The sequence below is a fragment of the Cuculus canorus genome, chromosome 35 (genome assembly GCF_017976375.1).
Source record: "Cuculus canorus isolate bCucCan1 chromosome 35, bCucCan1.pri, whole genome shotgun sequence".
NCBI classification, from domain to species: domain Eukaryota; kingdom Metazoa; phylum Chordata; class Aves; order Cuculiformes; family Cuculidae; genus Cuculus; species Cuculus canorus.
The window spans coordinates 1-19,533 of record NC_071435.1 but is presented as its reverse complement, the minus strand read 5'-3'; the positions used below and the strand labels follow the sequence as shown (position 1 = coordinate 19,533).

At 51.8% G+C, this 19,533-nt stretch overlaps 2 long non-coding RNA genes across 2 annotated transcripts; both read left to right on the top strand.

Annotated features, from left to right (window-relative positions):
• On the top strand, positions 1-2,655 carry LOC128849924 (uncharacterized). Its single transcript, XR_008447505.1, has 6 exons — positions 1-1,506; positions 1,597-1,659; positions 1,740-1,794; positions 1,880-1,920; positions 2,002-2,055; positions 2,163-2,655. It is a non-coding gene; the product is annotated as an uncharacterized LOC128849924 (long non-coding RNA).
• A 750-nt stretch (positions 2,656-3,405) lies between these two features.
• LOC128849940 (uncharacterized) lies at positions 3,406-4,038 on the top strand. The gene is made up of 4 exons (XR_008447510.1): positions 3,406-3,473; positions 3,562-3,624; positions 3,708-3,913; positions 3,998-4,038. It is a non-coding gene; the product is annotated as an uncharacterized LOC128849940 (long non-coding RNA).
• The last annotated feature ends 15,495 nt before the right edge of the window (positions 4,039-19,533 follow it).

Sequence of the window (19,533 nt, the reverse complement as noted above, 5' to 3'; positions counted from 1 at the left end):
GGACCAGGCAGGAAGAGTCCTATTTGGGCAGGGAAAGGCAGAGAGGCCTACTTCTCAGCCCAAAACTAGCACGGGGAGGGCAGTTCCAGCCCACATCTGTTGTCATCTAGTTTCTGTAGTCTGTGCGCCACATCTTAAGTTTTCTGCAGGTCTTGATGTCCTCTTTGCACTCAAGGCATGCCGGACATGCCTTGGGCACCGTGTCTAGGGTCCCGAATGCTTGTACTCATCAAAGCAGTGTCAATCGGGCACTGCTCTTCTTGCATCGCAATCCTAAAGCATGGATTGGTCTTGTGTTTGGGAAGTTTCGGATCAGATGTCTCTTACGCTGCGGCCTTGCAGCCTGTGTCGGCATCCATGTTTGTTAGTCATCCATTTTCTTGGATCCCTGTTCTGGGACTTGTTCGGTGCATCCTCTGCACCTCTAGGTCTTTCAGCGGGGCTTCCTGTTATCTTGTTTCTGTAGTCTGTGCGCCACGTCTTCAGTTTTCTGCAGGTCTTGATGTCCTCTTTGCACTCAAGGCATGCCAGACATGCCTTGGGCACCGTGTCTAGGGTCCTGAATGCATGTACTCATCAATGCAGTCTCGATCGGGCACTGCTCTTCTTGCATCGCAATCCTAAAGCGTGGATCGGTCTTGTGTTTTGGAAGTTTGGGATCAGATGTCTCTTTGGCTGCAGCCTTGCAGCCTGCATTGGCATCTGTGTTCGTTAGTCATCCATTTTCTTGGATCCCTGTTCTGGGACTCGTTCCATGCATCCTCTGCATCTTTAGGTCTTTAAACGGGGCTTCTTGCTCCTTCATCCTCCCAGTTGCGGCTGTATCTCTTTGTAATGAGCCATGATCCTTCACTTTTCCAGGGCCCCCATAGACTCTTCGTTGTAGCCCCATACAGCGTCTTGCCTGATGGCATGTGTGGTCCAGGAATCATTCTTCCTACAGTGAGTTCTTTTGTCCCTGGTTCACGACATCTGTCTTGTGTGTGGTGTTGTTCTTTGTGTGTTTTGTATCTGGCTGGAGCTGCTTTGCCCGATGCACGGAGGTGATAAGAGTGAGCAGAGGTAGAAGGGCAAGATTCTGTGGTTAATGTGCTGATAGGCATACACCTTGCAGTCTGGGGGCGTACCATTCTTTGCAGAAGAAGTAGCCCTAGGTGCAGTGGGTGATGAGGAGAGTAGTTTCTGCTTGGCTCTGCAGCCACAGAGGGGATGACCAAAAGTGTGTGGGAGAATCCAGTGGAGCAGTACCGGAGCAGTTTAAATTCAAAGGGAATGGAACTTAATGTTTGGGTTTGGTTGTGGATTTGTTGTGCCTGGCTGTAGTGTGCGGTAGAGATGGTACCGCTAAATGGAAGCGAGAGGTCTGGAACCGTTAAGGCGTCACTGAGCATCCGAGTGACTTCTTTGATATTGTTTTTCAGATGCAGAGGGATGACCTGTGTGCCAAATGCCACTGATGGACTTGTGGGTGGAGCGCCATAGGGAGGCGAGTCGGCTGTGGTGTAGGTGGGAAGATGTGGCCAGTGGCAATATAAATAGCTGATCTGCGTTTTCAGTTTGATCTTAAAAGCATCCCTTGTTGTTTGTGTATTACAGGTGGAGAGCAAGCCTCAACATGGCAGCCTGAGATGATGGATGCTGGGCAGGAGAGCGGTCAAGGTAACATAGCAGGAGATGGGTATTGCTGGGGGCAGCTTCTGCTTTGCGTTAGTATCCCAAGTACCTCTCTTCTTTTGCAGGTGCTACATGCAGCCTCAGAGGGGTGGAGCTTCATGCTGAGAAATGGTTTGAGCGGTGAGGAGGTGGTTGTCCAAATTGGTGTCTAAGAGCAATGTAGTACACAGCAACTCCATTGAGCGTTTCTCTTTGACTTTTGCAGGTGCTGTGCGGGCTGCCTTTGCGATGGGAAGAGCAGTTGAGGTGAGCTGTGTAGTTGGGAGAAGGAGCACGCGACTGATTTCTCAGAAGCACAACAGTAATCTTTGTGTCTGGCTATCTTAGGTGCCCCAGGTGATGACGGCTGCTGCATTGGATGTTCGAATTGGGACGGAACAGGTGAGCAGAATGTCTTGGCCATTTAGCAGTGGGTGTAGTACAAGTGTTAGCACTGTGCAGTGCGATGCTGAGTATGGGTACTGTTTTTCTGTTTGGTTTTCTTGCAGATGATAATCAAGAGGAACCTGGCAATGCAGGATCGTCCCAGTTAGCTGACTCGTTTTGAGCTTTTTCTGCCAGGGATGGCTTCAGGCCTTTGGCCCTCTGAAAGTTAAGTTGAGGGGGTTGTGTTTTGGGGTTGGGAAGAAGGCAGAATGTTGAGAATGGCAGAGAAGGAATTTAGCACATGGTAGAGGGCTGTGCTGGAAGAGTAACCTTTTGTGCAGGTATAGGGAGGGGTTCAATCCTCAGCGCAGAGCTAGCGTGTGCCAGGCAGGGTAGTTACAGCCTGTATCTGTTGCTGTTTAGTCTATGTAGTCTGTCTGCCATGTATAAAGTCTTCCACAGGTCTTGATGTCATCTTTGTGCTTAAGGCATGTGCCACGTGCCTCGGGCATCATCTCTAGGGTCTTGAATGTCTGTTCTCGGTAAGGTGCCAATCGGGCACTGCTTTTCTTGCATCGCCATCTTAAAGCTTGGATCGGTCTTGCGTTTTGGAAATTTCTGGTCAGTTGTCTATTGCATAGTCATTGCAGGACATGTCGGCATCCTCAATGATTATTCATCCATTTTCCTAAAGCCCTGTTTTGGGACTTCTTCCACGCATCCTCCATTTTTAGGCCTTTAAGCAGGGCTTCTTGCACTTGCATCCTTCCAGTTGCAGCCATATGTCTTTACATGGCCTCAGTATTCCACTCTTCAAGGGCTGCTATAGGTTCTATCTTGCAGCTCCCTACATCATCTCACCCAATGCAGACTCTTGTGTGCGAGTCATTCTTGCTGAGTCTTCTTTTGTTTCTGCATCATGTCATTGGTCTTTTGTGCAGAGTTTGTCTGCGTGTGTCTGGCTGGAACTGCTCTGCTCGAGCCATAGAAGCAGTAGTTGGTGGGAGAATAGCAGTAAGAATCTATATTTAATATAGATACACACTTGGACTTGGAACGCCAAGGCCATATGGTCCATTACAGAGCAAGTAGCCACAGACGTATCGGGTGAGAAGCACTTCTGCTCAGCTATGCAGCCACAGAGGGGATGACTAAAGCTGTCTCGGATATGCCCCTGTAGTGTTTGTAGAACAGTTTACAGTCTAAGGCCAATAAATTTGGTATGTGTTTAATATTTAATATTTCATTTTATCCTGTTTTTTCCTGCCTGGCTGTAGTGTGAAATAGAGATGGTATTCCTAAATGTAAACATTGTGTCTGGAATTGTTTGGCTATTGCTGACTTATTGAATATTGTGTTTTTTTCAGGTGCAGAAGCACGAGCTCTGGCACCAAGGGGTGACGATGGAGTTGGGGTTAGATTCCTGTAGCAAGGTGGGTTGGCTGCAGTGTTGGCAGTTAGATGCAACTGGTGTCTACATGACTAGTAATTGTATTTTGGTTTTATTTTTTCTCTTTGAAGATGCAGAGCAATGAGCAAAACAGCATACCGGCACGGGAGCTGTCTTGGGCAAGAAGAACAACGGTGAGTTATGTGAAGAAACAGTTATTGTTCACGTCTTATAGTCTGTGGAGTTATAAGCCTCCTTTGCTCTTTGCCTATTACAGGTGGTGCGAGAGCCTCGATGGGACAAGAGAAGATGGCGCCATCTGAGTGGGCAAGCGGTCAAGATAAGAGAGCAGGACATGAGGAATAATGACTGCGGGCAGCCTATGCTTTAGGGTAGTATCTGAGCATGTCTTGTTTTGTCTTCCGCAGGTGCTACGTGCAGCCTCAGAGGGGTGAATCTTCATGCAGGCAAATGGCCTGAGAGGTGAGGAGGTCGCTGTCTAAACAGGTATTGCAGGGCTAAATTTTACAGAGCAACTCAGCTGAGCATTTCTATTTGATTTTGTAGGTGCCACGCGGGCTGCCTTTGGAACGGGAAGAGCATTTGAGGTGAGGTGGGTAATGGGGGGATGGGGCACGGGCCTGTCGATTTCTCACAAATGGGGTGCTGTGTAGCACAATGCTGACCGCTGGCACTGTTTTCCGTTCTGTCTTCTTGCAGATAAAGAGAAATATGTTGACTGCAGGATCATATCAGGCAGCAGATGTGACTTGAGCTGCTTCTGCCAAGCATGGCTCAGGCTCTCGGACCTCTGAAAGCTAGGTGGAGGGACTAGGGCTGGGGTTGTGCTGGGAAGAGCGGAGATGACTTGTAATAGCAGGGAGCGGTTTGAGAGGTAGCGTAGAAGAGAGAACTGTGCAGGAAGAGTCCCCTTTGGGCAGGTAAAGGCAGAGGGGTCTCCTTCTCAGTCTAAAGCGATCGTGTGCCAGGCAAAGTGGTTCTAGTCTGTCTGTGTTGTTGTCGTTTACGTAGTCCACGTGCTGTGCCTTAGGTCTTTCACAGGCCTCAATGTCCTCTTTGTGCTCAAGGAATGCTTGGGCATCATCTCTAGGGTCTCAAGTGCCTGTACTCATTGTTCCCATGCCAATTGGGCACCGCTTGTCTCGCATTGCTGTCTTACAGCATGCATGGTTCTTGCTTTCTGGAAGTTTCTGGTCAGTTGTCTATTGCAGCGGCATTGCAGGCCACGTCAACTTCTCTGATCGAGTGCTTGCTTGCGCTTCCTTGCATCTGTCCCCTCTTCTGGGACTTCTTCTGTGCATCCTCTACGTTCTAAGGTCTTTAAGCACCACTTCTTGCACTTGCATCCTCCCACTTCTGGCCATATCCCTTACTAAGGGACTACGGTCTTCCACTTTTCTGGGGCTGCCGCTGAGACTTCCTCGCAGCCCCTACGTGTTCTTGCGCTGTGGCATCTCTGGTCTGGGGGTCATTCTCCTCAGAGTTTTCTTTTGTCTCTGGTGTGTCATTGGTTTCACGTGCAGTGTCGTTGCATGTATTTGTCTGGTTGGAGCTGCTCTGCCCGAGGCAAGGAAGTAATAAGTGTCAACAGAAGTATATCGGTAAGGTTCTGTAGTTAATGTGCTGATATGCTCTGTACTTGTAGCCTAGTATACGTACAGTATGCTGCCCATCCAGTAGCCATAGATGCAACAGCTGAGGAAAGTAGTTTCTGCCTGGCTCTGCAGCTACAGGGGGGTGAACAAGACTGTGTGGGATAAGCCATTGGAGCGGTAGCAAAGCAGTTCATAATCAAGGGTGTTATTTATGGTATGTGTGGGACTTAACATTTGGGTTTGGTTGGGTTTTTTGGTTTCCGTTTCTGCCTGCTTGTAGTGTGAAAGAGGGTTATTATTCTCAAATGGAAACAAGATGTCTGTAATTGTTAAGCTACTGCTGAGTATTGAGGTAACTTATTCAATATTGTTTTTCAGATGCAGGAGGGCAACCTGTGTGCCAAATGGTGATTGCTAGGCAAGGAGAATGCAAGCATCAGGTGCATGCAAGCGAGCCAGCCCTCGGTGCATGCAAGCCAGCCCTCAGTGCAAGGAACCCAGCATTTGTGTGCAGGCTAGGCCTCGGTGCATGCACTTGAAACAAGGACTTGGTGCAAGCAAGCCGACCCTTGGTGCATACTCCTAAAGCAAGGACTTGATGCAAGGGCTTAGTGCAGCCACGTAATCACTCGATGCCAGCTCTTGCCAGCCAGAAGTTAATGCAGGCATGAAAGCAAGGCAGCCAGATAGTCTTTAGTGGGTGTACTTGATGTCAGCTAGCCCTTGGTGCGTGCATACAAGCAAGCAGTTGCTGCCAAGACTGGACGCCAGCCAGCAAGGACTTGGTGCACGCACTTGATGCCTGCCTGCCAGCAAGCGAGGACTTGGTGCACGCCTGTCAAGCGAGGACTTGGTGCACGCCTGTCAAGCGAGGACTTGGTGCGTGTACTTGATGCCTGCCTGCCAGCTAGTCCTTGGCTCATGCCCCTGAAGCAGTGAGGACTTGGCTCCTGGCCTGTGGTGTATGAATTGTGTATGCAAACCAGTCATCAGTGTTCACATGCAAGCAAGGATGTGATGGAAGAAGTTGGTGCAAGCAAGGACTTGATGCAAGCCTGGCCTTAGTGCATGCATGCAAGAATGTCCTTGATGCCTGTCAGCATGGATGGAAGCAATTATTTCACTTGTGCAGGCAAGCCCTTGATGTGTTTATGCAAGCAAGCTAGCGATGGAAGAACTTGACGCAAGCCCTAGGTGCAAGCAAGGACTTGAAGCAAGGCCTTGATGCATGCATGCAAGCCAGCCCCAGGTGGAAGCAAAGACTTGAAGCAAGAAGGCCCTTGGTGGCTAAAAGGAAGCACTTCACCTCTGTGCAAGCATTTGATGTGTCTGAATGCGTCTAGGGGGGAATGTGAGCGTGTGTGTAGGTGGATCAGTGTCTGAGGCTGTAGAGGTGGGAGTCATTTATTATTGTACTCTTTGAGGTTGTATGTGAAGTAGAATGTCTTGCCATGCAGGCAGTTAGCACAAAGAAATAGAACATAGAATTAACGATTTTTTTTCCCTGGGTCCTGGCGAGTCTGCGAGGCGATGATCATCGCCAAGGTTTGGGCGCCGGCCGAGCTGGGACTGGGTTTTTTTGAGGCAAGGCCAAGTTTTGAGGTGCCTGGGAACACAGTTCCTAGGGAGCCGTGCAGCCTAGGGGTGATGGCTTGTTGTGGCTGGCAGGGGGTGGCACGCATGGGCTGGGAGGGAGGAGCGGTTCATGTGGCAGGGATTGCTTGTGTGGTTGGGGGGTGGTGGAGTTGCTTCTGAGGTTGTCTGTGTATTGTTTTGCTTTACAGGTACTTAGCTTTAAAAAAAAAAAATTTAGAATAAAAAAACCCCAGCTGGGGGATTTTTTTTTTTTCCCCCAGCTGGGTTTTTTTTCCCTGGTCCCGGCCGGTCTGCGAGGCGATGATCATCGCCAAGGTTTGGGCGCAGGCCGAGCCGGGACTGGGTTTTTTTTGAGGCAGGGCCAAATTTTGAGGCGCCTGGGAACACAGTTCCTAGGGAGCCGTGCAGCCCAGGGGTGATGGCTTGTTGTGGCTGGCAGGGGGTGGCACGCATGGGCTGGGAGGGAGGAGCGGTTTATGTGGCAGGGATTGCCTGTGTGGTTGGGGGGTTGGTGGGGTTGCTTCTGAGGTTGTCTGTGTAGTGTTTTGCTTTGCAGGTACTTAGCTTTAAAAAAAAAAAAAAAATAGAATAAAAAAACCCCAGCTGGGGGATTTTTTTTTTTTTTCCCCCAGCTGGGTTTTTTTTCCCTGGTCCCGGCCGGTCTGCGAGGCGATGATCATCGCCAAGGTTTGGGCGCAGGCCGAGCTGGGACTGGGTTTTTTTTGAGGCAGGGCCAAATTTTGAGGCGCCTGGGAACACAGTTCCTAGGGAGCCGTGCAGCCCAGGGGTGATGGCTTGTTGTGGCTGGCAGGGGGTGGCACGCATGGGCTGGGAGGGAGGAGCGGTTTATGTGGCAGGGATTGCCTGTGTGGTTGGGGGGTTGGTGGGGTTGCTTCTGAGGTTGTCTGTGTAGTGTTTTGCTTTGCAGGTACTTAGCTTTAAAAAAAAAAAAAAAAATAGAATAAAAAAAACCCAGCTGGGGGATTTTTTTTTTTTTCCCCCAGCTGGGTTTTTTTTCCCTGGTCCCGGCCGGTCTGCGAGGCGATGATCATCGCCAAGGTTTGGGCGCAGGCCGAGCCGGGGCTGGGTTTTTTTTGAGGCAGGGCCAAATTTTGAGGCGCCTGGGAACACAGTTCCTAGGGAGCCGTGCAGCCTAGGGGTGATGGCTTGTTGTGGCTGGCAGGGGGTGGCACGCATGGGCTGGGAGGGAGGAGTGGTTTGTGTGGCAGGGATTGCCTGTGTGGTTGGGGGGTGGTGGAGTTGCTTCTGAGGTTGTTTGTATAATGTTTTGCTTTGCAGGTACTGAGGTGTTTTGTTTTTTTTTTTTTTTACAAAAAATAGAATAAAAAAACCCCAGCTGGGGGATTTTTTTTTTTTCCCCCAGCTGGGTTTTTTTTCCCTGGTCCCGGCCGGTCTGCGAGGCGATGATCATCGCCAAGGTTTGGGCGCAGGCCGAGCTGGGACTGGGTTTTTTTTTTTTTAGGCAGGGCCAACTTTTGAAGCACCTGGGAACACTGTTCCTGGGGTGTGCTCCCCTGGAATGTGGTAATAGTTTATGGTGGGCAGGTAGGTTTTGTGCATGGTGATATGGAGTTTGTGTGGTATGTTGCAGTTGAAGGGTTAGGTGAGTCTGTCCTGCTGGTAGTGTTGAGGACAACTAGATTATAGTAAGTTAACTATAAATTTGATGTCTTTGAGAGGGGGTTGTAGTTGATAGTATAATCATATGAAATAATACTTTTAAAAAAGCAGATCTGACTTTTGAGGGCCCACTGAGGTCTGTATATCTTTCTCTCTTTCTGGCTTGAGAGACTAGTTCTGGCTAAGATGTTGCCTCAATGATGGAAGCTTGATCATGTGTACTGCTGGGGTGAGAGGTGTGGAATAGGCTGTAGTTACTGTGTTGAGAATGCTGGGACAGGAAAAGTAGGTACATCTAGGCGGTTTTGGGTTTTTTCACTCCTTTGCAGTTGCGCCTCGGGACGGCCGGAGGAGTCGCCGTGGAGCCGCGCCTCGGGACGGCCAGAGGAGTCGCCGTGGAGCCGCGCCTCGGCACGGCCAGAGGACTTCCTAAAAGCAAACATTGTTCAGAAGTATAGTTAAGAGTGCTGGTGCAACTTTAAGTCACTGTACTTTCCTGTGAGGTTCCCAGGTACCTACCTGGTAAAAAAGCTAGTAATGTTGAAGTTGAAATTTCATGTATAGTTTTCAGTGTAACAGTTGTACAGTAGTGTTTTGAGTATAACTTGTATGGACAGTAGCTCTATTGAGTGTAACTTGTACCGTGTGTGATTTTATAGTATTCCACAGTTTTGAGTAGAATTTGGATTGAGCGTACAATTTTGAATTTAGCTATTGTAATCAGTCTGTGTTGAGTCTACCTCTATTGTGTTATGTCGTATTGAATAATGGTACTGTCTTGCATAGTGTTTAGTTGTCTTACTCTCTTGCGTTGTATCTCACTCCGCAAACTAGCGTGTAGTGTTTTGTAGTCTCTAGCTGTTTGACTCTGCTGTATAGTCTTTGGCATCTAACTCTGTCATTTAGTGTCGGGTCTAACTCTGATGTATTGTCTAACTAATGTTGTGTCTGACTTTGTAATGTTGCAATGTGTTGTGTCTAACTAATGTTGTATCACGTTTAACTACGTAATATTGGATCACATCTAACTATTGTTGCATCTAATTATAGCTTTTGTGCCCAACTCTAATGTTGTCTTGCATTGGACTGTAATGTTGCATCACATGTAACTCTAATGTTGTGTCGGGTCTGACTGTACTGCTGTGTTTAACTCTGTAAGGCTGTGTTGTGTCCGTGTGGCATCCCACTGATGTTGCATTGTATCGAAGTCCGTAATGGAGTGTTGCGTCGGGTCTGGCTGTACCGTTTCATCTCACTCTAAGGTTGTATCTAACTCTGTGTGGCATCCAACTCTAATGTTGTATTGTGCCTAACTCTACAGTTGCGTCAAACTCTGTAAGGTTGCATTGTGTCTAACTCTGTAACATTGTGTTGTGTCTAACATGGCATCTAACACTGTAATATTGCACTGTGTTGGTCTGACTGTACTGTTGCATTGCATCTAGCTCTGTGTGGCATCCAACTCTAATGTTGCATTGTATCTATCTCTGTGATGTAGTGTTGTCTGTAATTAATGTTGTGTCACCTCTAACTCTGTAATGTTGCGCTGGATATGACTACTGTTGCGCCTTGGACTCTGTAACGCGTTGCCTTGCGCCTTGGACTCTGTAACGCGTTGCCTTGCGTCTTAACTCTGTAACAGGTTGCCTTGCGTCTTAGACTCTGTAACAGGTTGCCTTGCGTCTTAACTCTGTAACAGGTTGCCTTGTGCCTTAACCTCTGCAACACATTGCCTTGCGCCTTAGACTCTGTAACGCGTTGCCTTGCGTCTTAGACTCTGTAACAGGTTGCCTTGTGCCTTTAGACTCTGTAACAGGTTGCCTTGTGCCTTAACCTCTGCAATGCGTTGCCTTGCGTCTTGGACTCTGTAACGCGTTGCCTTGCGTCTTAGACTCTGTAACGCGTTGCCTTGCGTCTTAGACTCTGTAACAGGTTGCCTTGCGTCTTGGACTCTGTAACGCGTTGCCTTGCGCCTTAGACTCTGTAACGCGTTGCCTTGCGTCTTGGACTCTGTAACGCGTTGCCTTGCGCCTTGGACTCTGTAACGCGTTGCCTTGCGTCTTAACTCTGTAACAGGTTGCCTTGCGTCTTAGACTCTGTAACAGGTTGCCTTGCGTCTTAACTCTGTAACAGGTTGCCTTGTGCCTTAACCTCTGCAACACATTGCCTTGCGCCTTAGACTCTGTAACAGGTTGCCTTGTGCCTTTAGACTCTGTAACAGGTTGCCTTGTGCCTTAACCTGTGCAACACATTGCCTTGCGTCTTGGACTCTGTAACGCGTTGCCTTGCGTCTTGGACTCTGTAATGCGTTGCCTTGCGTCTTGGACTCTGTAACAGGTTGCCTTGCGTCTTGGACTCTGTAACGCGTTGCCTTGCGTCTTAGACTCTGTAACGCGTTGCCTTGCATCTTAGACTCTGTAACAGGTTGCCTTGAGCCTTAGATTCTGTATTGTGTTGCCTTGTGTCTTAACTCTGTAACGCGTTGCCTTGCGTCTTAACTCTGTAACGCGTTGCCTTGCGTCTTAACTCTGTAACGCGTTGCCTTGCGCCTTAGACTCTGTAACGCGTTGCCTTGCGCCTTAGACTCTGTAACGCGTTGCCTTGCGTCTTGGACTCTGTAACGCGTTGCCTTGCGTCTTGGACTCTGTAACGCGTTGCCTTGCGTCTTAGACTCTGTAACAGGTTGCCTTGCGCCTTAGACTCTGTAACAGGTTGCCTTGTGTCTTAACTCTGTAACGCGTTGCCTTGCATCTTAGACTCTGTAACAGGTTGCCTTGCATCTTAGACTCTGTAACAGGTTGCCTTGAGCCTTAGATTCTGTATTGTGTTGCCTTGTGTCTTAACTCTGTAACGCGTTGCCTTGCGCCTTAGACTCTGTAACAGGTTGCCTTGCGTCTTGGACTCTGTAACGCGTTGCCTTGCGCCTTAGACTCTGTAACAGGTTGCCTTGCGTCTTGGACTCTGTAACGCGTTGCCTTGCGTCTTAACTCTGTAACGCGTTGCCTTGCGCCTTAGACTCTGTAACAGGTTGCCTTGCGTCTTGGACTCTGTAACACGTTGCCTTGCGTCTTGGACTCTGTAACACGTTGCCTTGCGTCTTAGACTCTGTATTGCGTTGCCTTGTGTCTTAACTCTGTAACAGGTTGCCTTGCGTCTTAGACTCTGTATTGCGTTGCCTTGTGTCTTAACTCTGTAACAGGTTGCCTTGCGTCTTGGACTTTGTAATGCGTTGCCTTGTGCCTTAGACTCTGTTAAAGGTTGCCTTGCGTCTTGGACTTTGTAATGCGTTGCCTTGTGCCTTAGACTCTGTTAAAGGTTGCCTTGCGCCTTAGACTCTGTAACGTGTTGCCTTGTGCCTTAGACTCTGTTAAAGGTTGCCTTGCGCCTTAGACTCTGTAACAGGCTGCCTTGCGTCTTGGACTCCGTAACGCGTTGCCTTGTGCCTTAACTCTGTAACAGGTTGCCTTGCGTCTTAGACTCTGTATTGCGTTGCCTTGCGTCTTAACTCTGTAACAGGTTGCCTTGCGTCTTGGACTCTGTAACAGGTTGCCTTGCGTCTTGGACTTTGTAATGCGTTGCCTTGTGCCTTAGACTCTGTAAAAGGTTGCCTTGCGTCTTGGACTCTGTAACAGGTTGCCTTGCATCTTGGACTCTGTAACAGGTTGCCTTGCGTCTTAGACTCTGTAACAGGTTGCATTGTGCCTTAGACTTGTAATGCATTGCCTTGTGTCTTAACTCTGTAACGTGTTGCCTTGCACCTTAGCCTCTGTAACAGGTTGCCTTGCGCCTTAGCCTCTGTAACACATTGCCTTGCGCCTTAGACTCTGTAACAGGTTGACTTGCATCTTAGACTCTGTAATGCGTTGCCTTGCGTCTTAGACTCTGTAACAGGTTGACTTGCATCTTAGATTCTGTATTGCATTGCCTTGCGTCTTAGCCTCTGTAACATGTTGCCTTGCGTCTTAGCCTCTGTAACACATTGACTTGCATCTTAAACTCTGTTGCATTTTGCTGAAAAGTGTTGTTTTGTGTCCAAGTTTGTAGTATTGTTTTCCAGTCTTGTAATAAAAAGAGCACCACACTAAGTAATAAAGAAGGAAAAAAACCCACCCACGCTTCAGTGACAGAAACCTTTAATAAATGCCTCTTTGTTGTCTTGTGTCAGTTACTTTTGTAGCAATAATGTTTGTTTGTCTATGATTTTCTTTGATTTATTTAGATTTTCTGATTCATTGTTTTGAATCAGAGCAGCAGTAGAAAATGGCTCACTCCTTGGGAGTAAAAAAATTTTTCATTTTTAAAATTATTTACAATAAATAAAATTACTCCCAAGGACCGAGCCATTTTCTACTGCTGCACCAGTATATTTTCTTATTATTTTTTCTTCTTTTTATTATACTATTGTAATCACCATACACCACCTGGAAAGAACACTTCAAACACACACACACACACACACACACACACCCCCCCCACCACTCCCTGACCTGCGCGCGCACGCCCCAGCCCCTCCCCTCACGCCGTCCCCGCCGCCCCGTGACCCGAGGCACACGCCCACCCTCACACCACCCCCCTGCCACTTGCGCCCGCCCCCCTGCCGCTCCCGCCCCCTCGCCGCGCGCCCCTCCTCCACGCGCCGCCCCCCAGTCGCTCGCGCCCCCCCCCTCCACGCGCAGCCCGCCCGCTGCTCCCGCCCCCTCGCCGCGCGCCCGCCCTCCACGCGCCGCCCCCCCCCCTGCCGCGCCCGCCCCCTCGCCGCGCGCCCGCCCTCCACGCGCCGCCCCCCCTGCCGCGCCCGCCCCCTCGCCGCGCGCCCGCCCTCCACGCGCCGCCCCCCCTGCCGCGCCCGCCCTCCACGCGCCGCCCCCCTGCCGCTCCCGCCCCCTCGCCGCGCGCCCGCCCTCCACGCGCCGGCCCCGCCCTCCACGCGCCGCCCCCCTGCCGCTCCCGCCCCCTCGCCGCGCGCCCGCCCTCCACGCGCAGCCCGCCTGCTGCTTCCGCCCCCTCGCCGCGCGCCCGCCCTCCACGCGCCGCCCCCCTGCCGCTCCCGCCCCCTCGCCGCGCGCCACACCCCGTAGCCCACAACCCCTCGCAACACGGCGACCGGAAGTCCCCCCCGGACGCCATCACCACCCGCCCCTCCCTCGCGCGCCACACCGCTGCTACTCGCGCCCGCGAGGCGCCCTGCCGCTCGCGCGCCCGCCACGCACACGCCGCCCCCCCGCAGTCCACAACCCCTCGCCCCGCGCGCGCTGCCCGCCCCGCACACCACCGCCTGCCAAACGCGCCCGCCGCGGGACCGGAAGTGCGCCCCGCGGGCCATCGCGGGGGAACCGGAAGTCCTCCCCGGACGCCATCAATGCCCGCCGCGCGCCCGGAAGTCCACCAGGAACGCCATCAATGCCGGCCGCGGGACCGGAAGTCCGCCAGGGACGCCATCAATGGCGGCCGCGGGACCGGAAGTCCGCCAGGGACGCCATGACAGTCCGCCAGCGACCGGAAGTCCGCCATGACAGTCCGCCAGCGACCGGAAGTCCTCCCCGGACGCCATGACAGTCCGCCAGCGACCGGAAGTCCTCCCCGGACGCCATGACAGTCCGCCAGCGACCGGAAGTCCGCCAGGGACGCCATGACAGTCCGCCAGCGACCGGAAGTCCTCCCCGGACGCCATGACAGTCGGCCAGCGACCGGAAGTCCTCCCCGGAGGCCATGACAGTCCGCCAGCGACCGGAAGTCCTCCCCGGAGGCCATGACAGTCCGCCAGCGACCGGAAGTCCTCCCCGGACGCCATGACAGTCCGCCAGCGACCGGAAGTCCTCCCCGGACGCCATGACAGTCCGCCAGCGACCGGAAGTCCTCCCCGGACGCCATGACAGTCCGCCAGCGACCGGAAGTCCGCCAGGGACGCCATGACAGTCCGCCAGCGACCGGAAGTCCTCCCCGGACGCCATGACAGTCGGCCAGCGACCGGAAGTCCTCCCCGGAGGCCATGACAGTCCGCCAGCGACCGGAAGTCCTCCCCGGACGCCATCACGGCCCGCCGCATGACCGGAAGTCCTCCACGAACGCCATCAATGCCCGTCTCGCGACCGGAAGTGCGTGTTTTACACCCGCCCCGCCCACTACGTGACCAGAAGTGCGTCTTTAAGGTAGGCCCCGCCCCCCAAGTGACCGGAAATGCGTCTCTAAGGTAGGCCCCGCCCCCCGCGTGACCGGAAATGCGTATTTTACGCAAGCCCCGCCCCCCGCGTGACCGGAAGTGCGTCTTAGAGGCAGGCCCCGCCCCCCGCGTGACCGGAAGTGCGTCTTAGAGGCAGGCCCCTCCCACCGCGTGACCGGAAGTGCGTCTTAGAGGCAGGCCCCGCCCCCCAAGTGACCGGAAATGCGTCTCTAAGGTAGGCCCCGCCCCCCGCGTCACCGGAAGTGCGCCTTTAACGCAGGTCCCGCCCACCGCGTCACTGGAAGTGCATCTTAAACACAGGCCCCGCCCACCTCGTCACCGGAAGTGGGCCTTTTACGTCGGTCTCGCCCCCCGCGTCACCGGAAGTGCGTCTTTAAGGCAGGCCCCGCCCCCGCGTGACCGGAAGTGCGTGTTTTACCTCAGCCCCGCCCCCGGCGTGACCGGAAGTGAGTCTTTAAGGTAGGCCCCGCCCACCGCGAGACCGGAAGCGCGTGTTTTACGCCCGCCCCGCCCACTACGTGACCGGAAGTGCGTCTTTAAGGTAGGCCCCGCCCACCGCGTGACCGGAAGTGCGTCTTTAAGGTAGCCCCCGCCCCCCGCGTGACCGGAAGTGCGTGTTTTAGTCAGGCCCCGCCCACCGCGTGACCGGAAGTGCGTGTTTTACGTCGGCCACGCCTACTAGGGTTAGGGTTAGGGTTAGGGGTTAGGGTTAGGGGTTAGGGTTTAGGGTCATTAGGGTTAGGGTCATTAGGGTTAGGGTTAGGGGTTAGGGTTAGGGGTAGGGTTAGGGTTAGGGGTTAGGGTTAGGGTTAGGGTTAGGGTTAGGGTTAGGGTTAGGGTTAGGGTTAGGGTTAGGGTTAGGGTTAGGGTTAGGGTTAGGGTTAGGGTTAGGGTTAGGGTTAGGGTTAGGGTTAGGGTTAGGGTTAGGGTTAGGGTTAGGGTTAGGGTTAGGGTTAGGGTTAGGGTTAGGGTTAGGGTTAGGGTTAGGGTTAGGGTTAGGGTTAGGGTTAGGGTTAGGGTTAGGGTTAGGGTTAGGGTTAGGGTTAGGGTTAGGGTTAGGGTTAGGGTTAGGGTTAGGGTTAGGGTTAGGGTTAGGGTTAGGGTTAGGGTTAGGGTTAGGGTTAGGGTTAGGGTTAGGGTTAGGGTTAGGGTTAGGGTTAGGGTTAGGGTTAGGGTTAGGGTTAGGGTTAGGGTTAGGGTTAGGGTTAGGGTTAGGGTTAGGGTTAGGGTTAGGGTTAGGGTTAGGGTTAGGGTTAGGGTTAGGGTTAGGGTTAGGGTTAGGGTTAGGGTTAGGGTTAGGGTTAGGGTTAGGGTTAGGGTTAGGGTTAGGGTTAGGGTTAGGGTTAGGGTTAGGGTTAGGGTTAGGGTTAGGGTTAGGGTTAGGGTTAGGGTTAGGGTTAGGGTTAGGGTTAGGGTTAGGGTTAGGGTTAGGGTTAGGGTTAGGGTTAGGGTTAGGGTTAGGGTTAGGGTTAGGGTTAGGGTTAGGGTTAGGGTTAGGGTTAGGGTTAGGGTTAGGGTTAGGGTTAGGGTTAGGGTTAGGGTTAGGGTTAGGGTTAGGGTTAGGGTTAGGGTTAGGGTTAGGGTTAGGGTTAGGGTTAGGGTTAGGGTTAGGGTTAGGGTTAGGGTTAGGGTTAGGGTTAGGGTTAGGGTTAGGGTTAGGGTTAGGGTTAGGGTTAGGGTTAGGGTTAGGGTTAGGGTTAGGGTTAGGGTTAGGGTTAGGGTTAGGGTTAGGGTTAGGGTTAGGGTTAGGGTTAGGGTTAGGGTTAGGGTTAGGGTTAGGGTTAGGGTTAGGGTTAGGGTTAGGGTTAGGGTTAGGGTTAGGGTTAGGGTTAGGGTTAGGGTTAGGGTTAGGGTTAGGGTTAGGGTTAGGGTTAGGGTTAGGGTTAGGGTTAGGGTTAGGGTTAGGGTTAGGGTTAGGGTTAGGGTTAGGGTTAGGGTTAGGGTTAGGGTTAGGGTTAGGGTTAGGGTTAGGGTTAGGGTTAGGGTTAGGGTTAGGGTTAGGGTTAGGGTTAGGGTTAGGGTTAGGGTTAGGGTTAGGGTTAGGGTTAGGGTTAGGGTTAGGGTTAGGGTTAGGGTTAGGGTTAGGGTTAGGGTTAGGGTTAGGGTTAGGGTTAGGGTTAGGGTTAGGGTTAGGGTTAGGGTTAGGGTTAGGGTTAGGGTTAGGGTTAGGGTTAGGGTTAGGGTTAGGGTTAGGGTTAGGGTTAGGGTTAGGGTTAGGGTTAGGGTTAGGGTTAGGGTTAGGGTTAGGGTTAGGGTTAGGGTTAGGGTTAGGGTTAGGGTTAGGGTTAGGGTTAGGGTTAGGGTTAGGGTTAGGGTTAGGGTTAGGGTTAGGGTTAGGGTTAGGGTTAGGGTTAGGGTTAGGGTTAGGGTTAGGGTTAGGGTTAGGGTTAGGGTTAGGGTTAGGGTTAGGGTTAGGGTTAGGGTTAGGGTTAGGGTTAGGGTTAGGGTTAGGGTTAGGGTTAGGGTTAGGGTTAGGGTTAGGGTTAGGGTTAGGGTTAGGGTTAGGGTTAGGGTTAGGGTTAGGGTTAGGGTTAGGGTTAGGGTTAGGGTTAGGGTTAGGGTTAGGGTTAGGGTTAGGGTTAGGGTTAGGGTTAGGGTTAGGGTTAGGGTTAGGGTTAGGGTTAGGGTTAGGGTTAGGGTTAGGGTTAGGGTTAGGGTTAGGGTTAGGGTTAGGGTTAGGGTTAGGGTTAGGGTTAGGGTTAGGGTTAGGGTTAGGGTTAGGGTTAGGGTTAGGGTTAGGGTTAGGGTTAGGGTTAGGGTTAGGGTTAGGGTTAGGGTTAGGGTTAGGGTTAGGGTTAGGGTTAGGGTTAGGGTTAGGGTTAGGGTTAGGGTTAGGGTTAGGGTTAGGGTTAGGGTTAGGGTTAGGGTTAGGGTTAGGGTTAGGGTTAGGGTTAGGGTTAGGGTTAGGGTTAGGGTTAGGGTTAGGGTTAGGGTTAGGGTTAGGGTTAGGGTTAGGGTTAGGGTTAGGGTTAGGGTTAGGGTTAGGGTTAGGGTTAGGGTTAGGGTTAGGGTTAGGGTTAGGGTTAGGGTTAGGGTTAGGGTTAGGGTTAGGGTTAGGGTTAGGGTTAGGGTTAGGGTTAGGGTTAGGGTTAGGGTTAGGGTTAGGGTTAGGGTTAGGGTTAGGGTTAGGGTTAGGGTTAGGGTTAGGGTTAGGGTTAGGGTTAGGGTTAGGGTTAGGGTTAGGGTTAGGGTTAGGGTTAGGGTTAGGGTTAGGGTTAGGGTTAGGGTTAGGGTTAGGGTTAGGGTTAGGGTTAGGGTTAGGGTTAGGGTTAGGGTTAGGGTTAGGGTTAGGGTTAGGGTTAGGGTTAGGGTTAGGGTTAGGGTTAGGGTTAGGGTTAGGGTTAGGGTTAGGGTTAGGGTTAGGGTTAGGGTTAGGGTTAGGGTTAGGGTTAGGGTTAGGGTTAGGGTTAGGGTTAGGGTTAGGGTTAGGGTTAGGGTTAGGGTTAGGGTTAGGGTTAGGGTTAGGGTTAGGGTTAGGGTTAGGGTTAGGGTTAGGGTTAGGGTTAGGGTTAGGGTTAGGGTTAGGGTTAGGGTTAGGGTTAGGGTTAGGGTTAGGGTTAGGGTTAGGGTTAGGGTTAGGGTTAGGGTTAGGGTTAGGGTTAGGGTTAGGGTTAGGGTTAGGGTTAGGGTTAGGGTTAGGGTTAGGGTTAGGGTTAGGGTTAGGGTTAGGGTTAGGGTTAGGGTTAGGGTTAGGGTTAGGGTTAGGGTTAGGGTTAGGGTTAGGGTTAGGGTTAGGGTTAGGGTTAGGGTTAGGGTTAGGGTTAGGGTTAGGGTTAGGGTTAGGGTTAGGGTTAGGGTTAGGGTTAGGGTTAGGGTTAGGGTTAGGGTTAGGGTTAGGGTTAGGGTTAGGGTTAGGGTTAGGGTTAGGGTTAGGGTTAGGGTTAGGGTTAGGGTTAGGGTTAGGGTTAGGGTTAGGGTTAGGGTTAGGGTTAGGGTTAGGGTTAGGGTTAGGGTTAGGGTTAGGGTTAGGGTTAGGGTTAGGGTTAGGGTTAGGGTTAGGGTTAGGGTTAGGGTTAGGGTTAGGGTTAGGGTTAGGGTTAGGGTTAGGGTTAGGGTTAGGGTTAGGGTTAGGGTTAGGGTTAGGGTTAGGGTTAGGGTTAGGGTTAGGGTTAGGGTTAGGGTTAGGGTTAGGGTTAGGGTTAGGGTTAGGGTTAGGGTTAGGGTTAGGGTTAGGGTTAGGGTTAGGGTTAGGGTTAGGGTTAGGGTTAGGGTTAGGGTTAGGGTTAGGGTTAGGGTTAGGGTTAGGGTTAGGGTTAGGGTTAGGGTTAGGGTTAGGGTTAGGGTTAGGGTTAGGGTTAGGGTTAGGGTTAGGGTTAGGGTTAGGGTTAGGGTTAGGGTTAGGGTTAGGGTTAGGGTTAGGGTTAGGGTTAGGGTTAGGGTTAGGGTTAGGGTTAGGGTTAGGTTAGGGTTAGGGTTAGGGTTAGGGTTAGGGTTAGGGTTAGGGTTAGGGTTAGGGTTAGGGTTAGGGTTAGGGTTAGGGTTAGGGTTAGGGTTAGGGTTAGGGTTAGGGTAGGGTTAGGGTTAGGGTTAGGGTTAGGGTTAGGGTTAGGGTTAGGGTTAGGGTTAGGGTTAGGGTTAGGGTTAGGGTTAGGGTTAGGGTTAGGGTTAGGGTTAGGGTTAGGGTTAGGGTTAGGGTTAGGGTTAGGGTTAGGGTTAGGGTTAGGGTTAGGGTTAGGGTTAGGGTTAGGGTTAGGGTTAGGGTTAGGGTTAGGGTTAGGGTTAGGGTTAGGGTTAGGGTTAGGGTTAGGGTTAGGGTTAGGGTTAGGGTTAGGGTTAGGGTTAGGGTTAGGGTTAGGGTTAGGGTTAGGGTTAGGGTTAGGGTTAGGGTTAGGGTTAGGGTTAGGGTTAGGGTTAGGGTTAGGGTTAGGGTTAGGGTTAGGGTTAGGGTTAGGGTTAGGGTTAGGGTTAGGGTTAGGGTTAGGGTTAGGGTTAGGGTTAGGGTTAGGGTTAGGGTTAGGGTTAGGGTTAGGGTTAGGGTTAGGGTTAGGGTTAGGGTTAGGGTTAGGGTTAGGGTTAGGGTTAGGGTTAGGGTTAGGGTTAGGGTTAGGGTTAGGGTTAGGGTTAGGTTA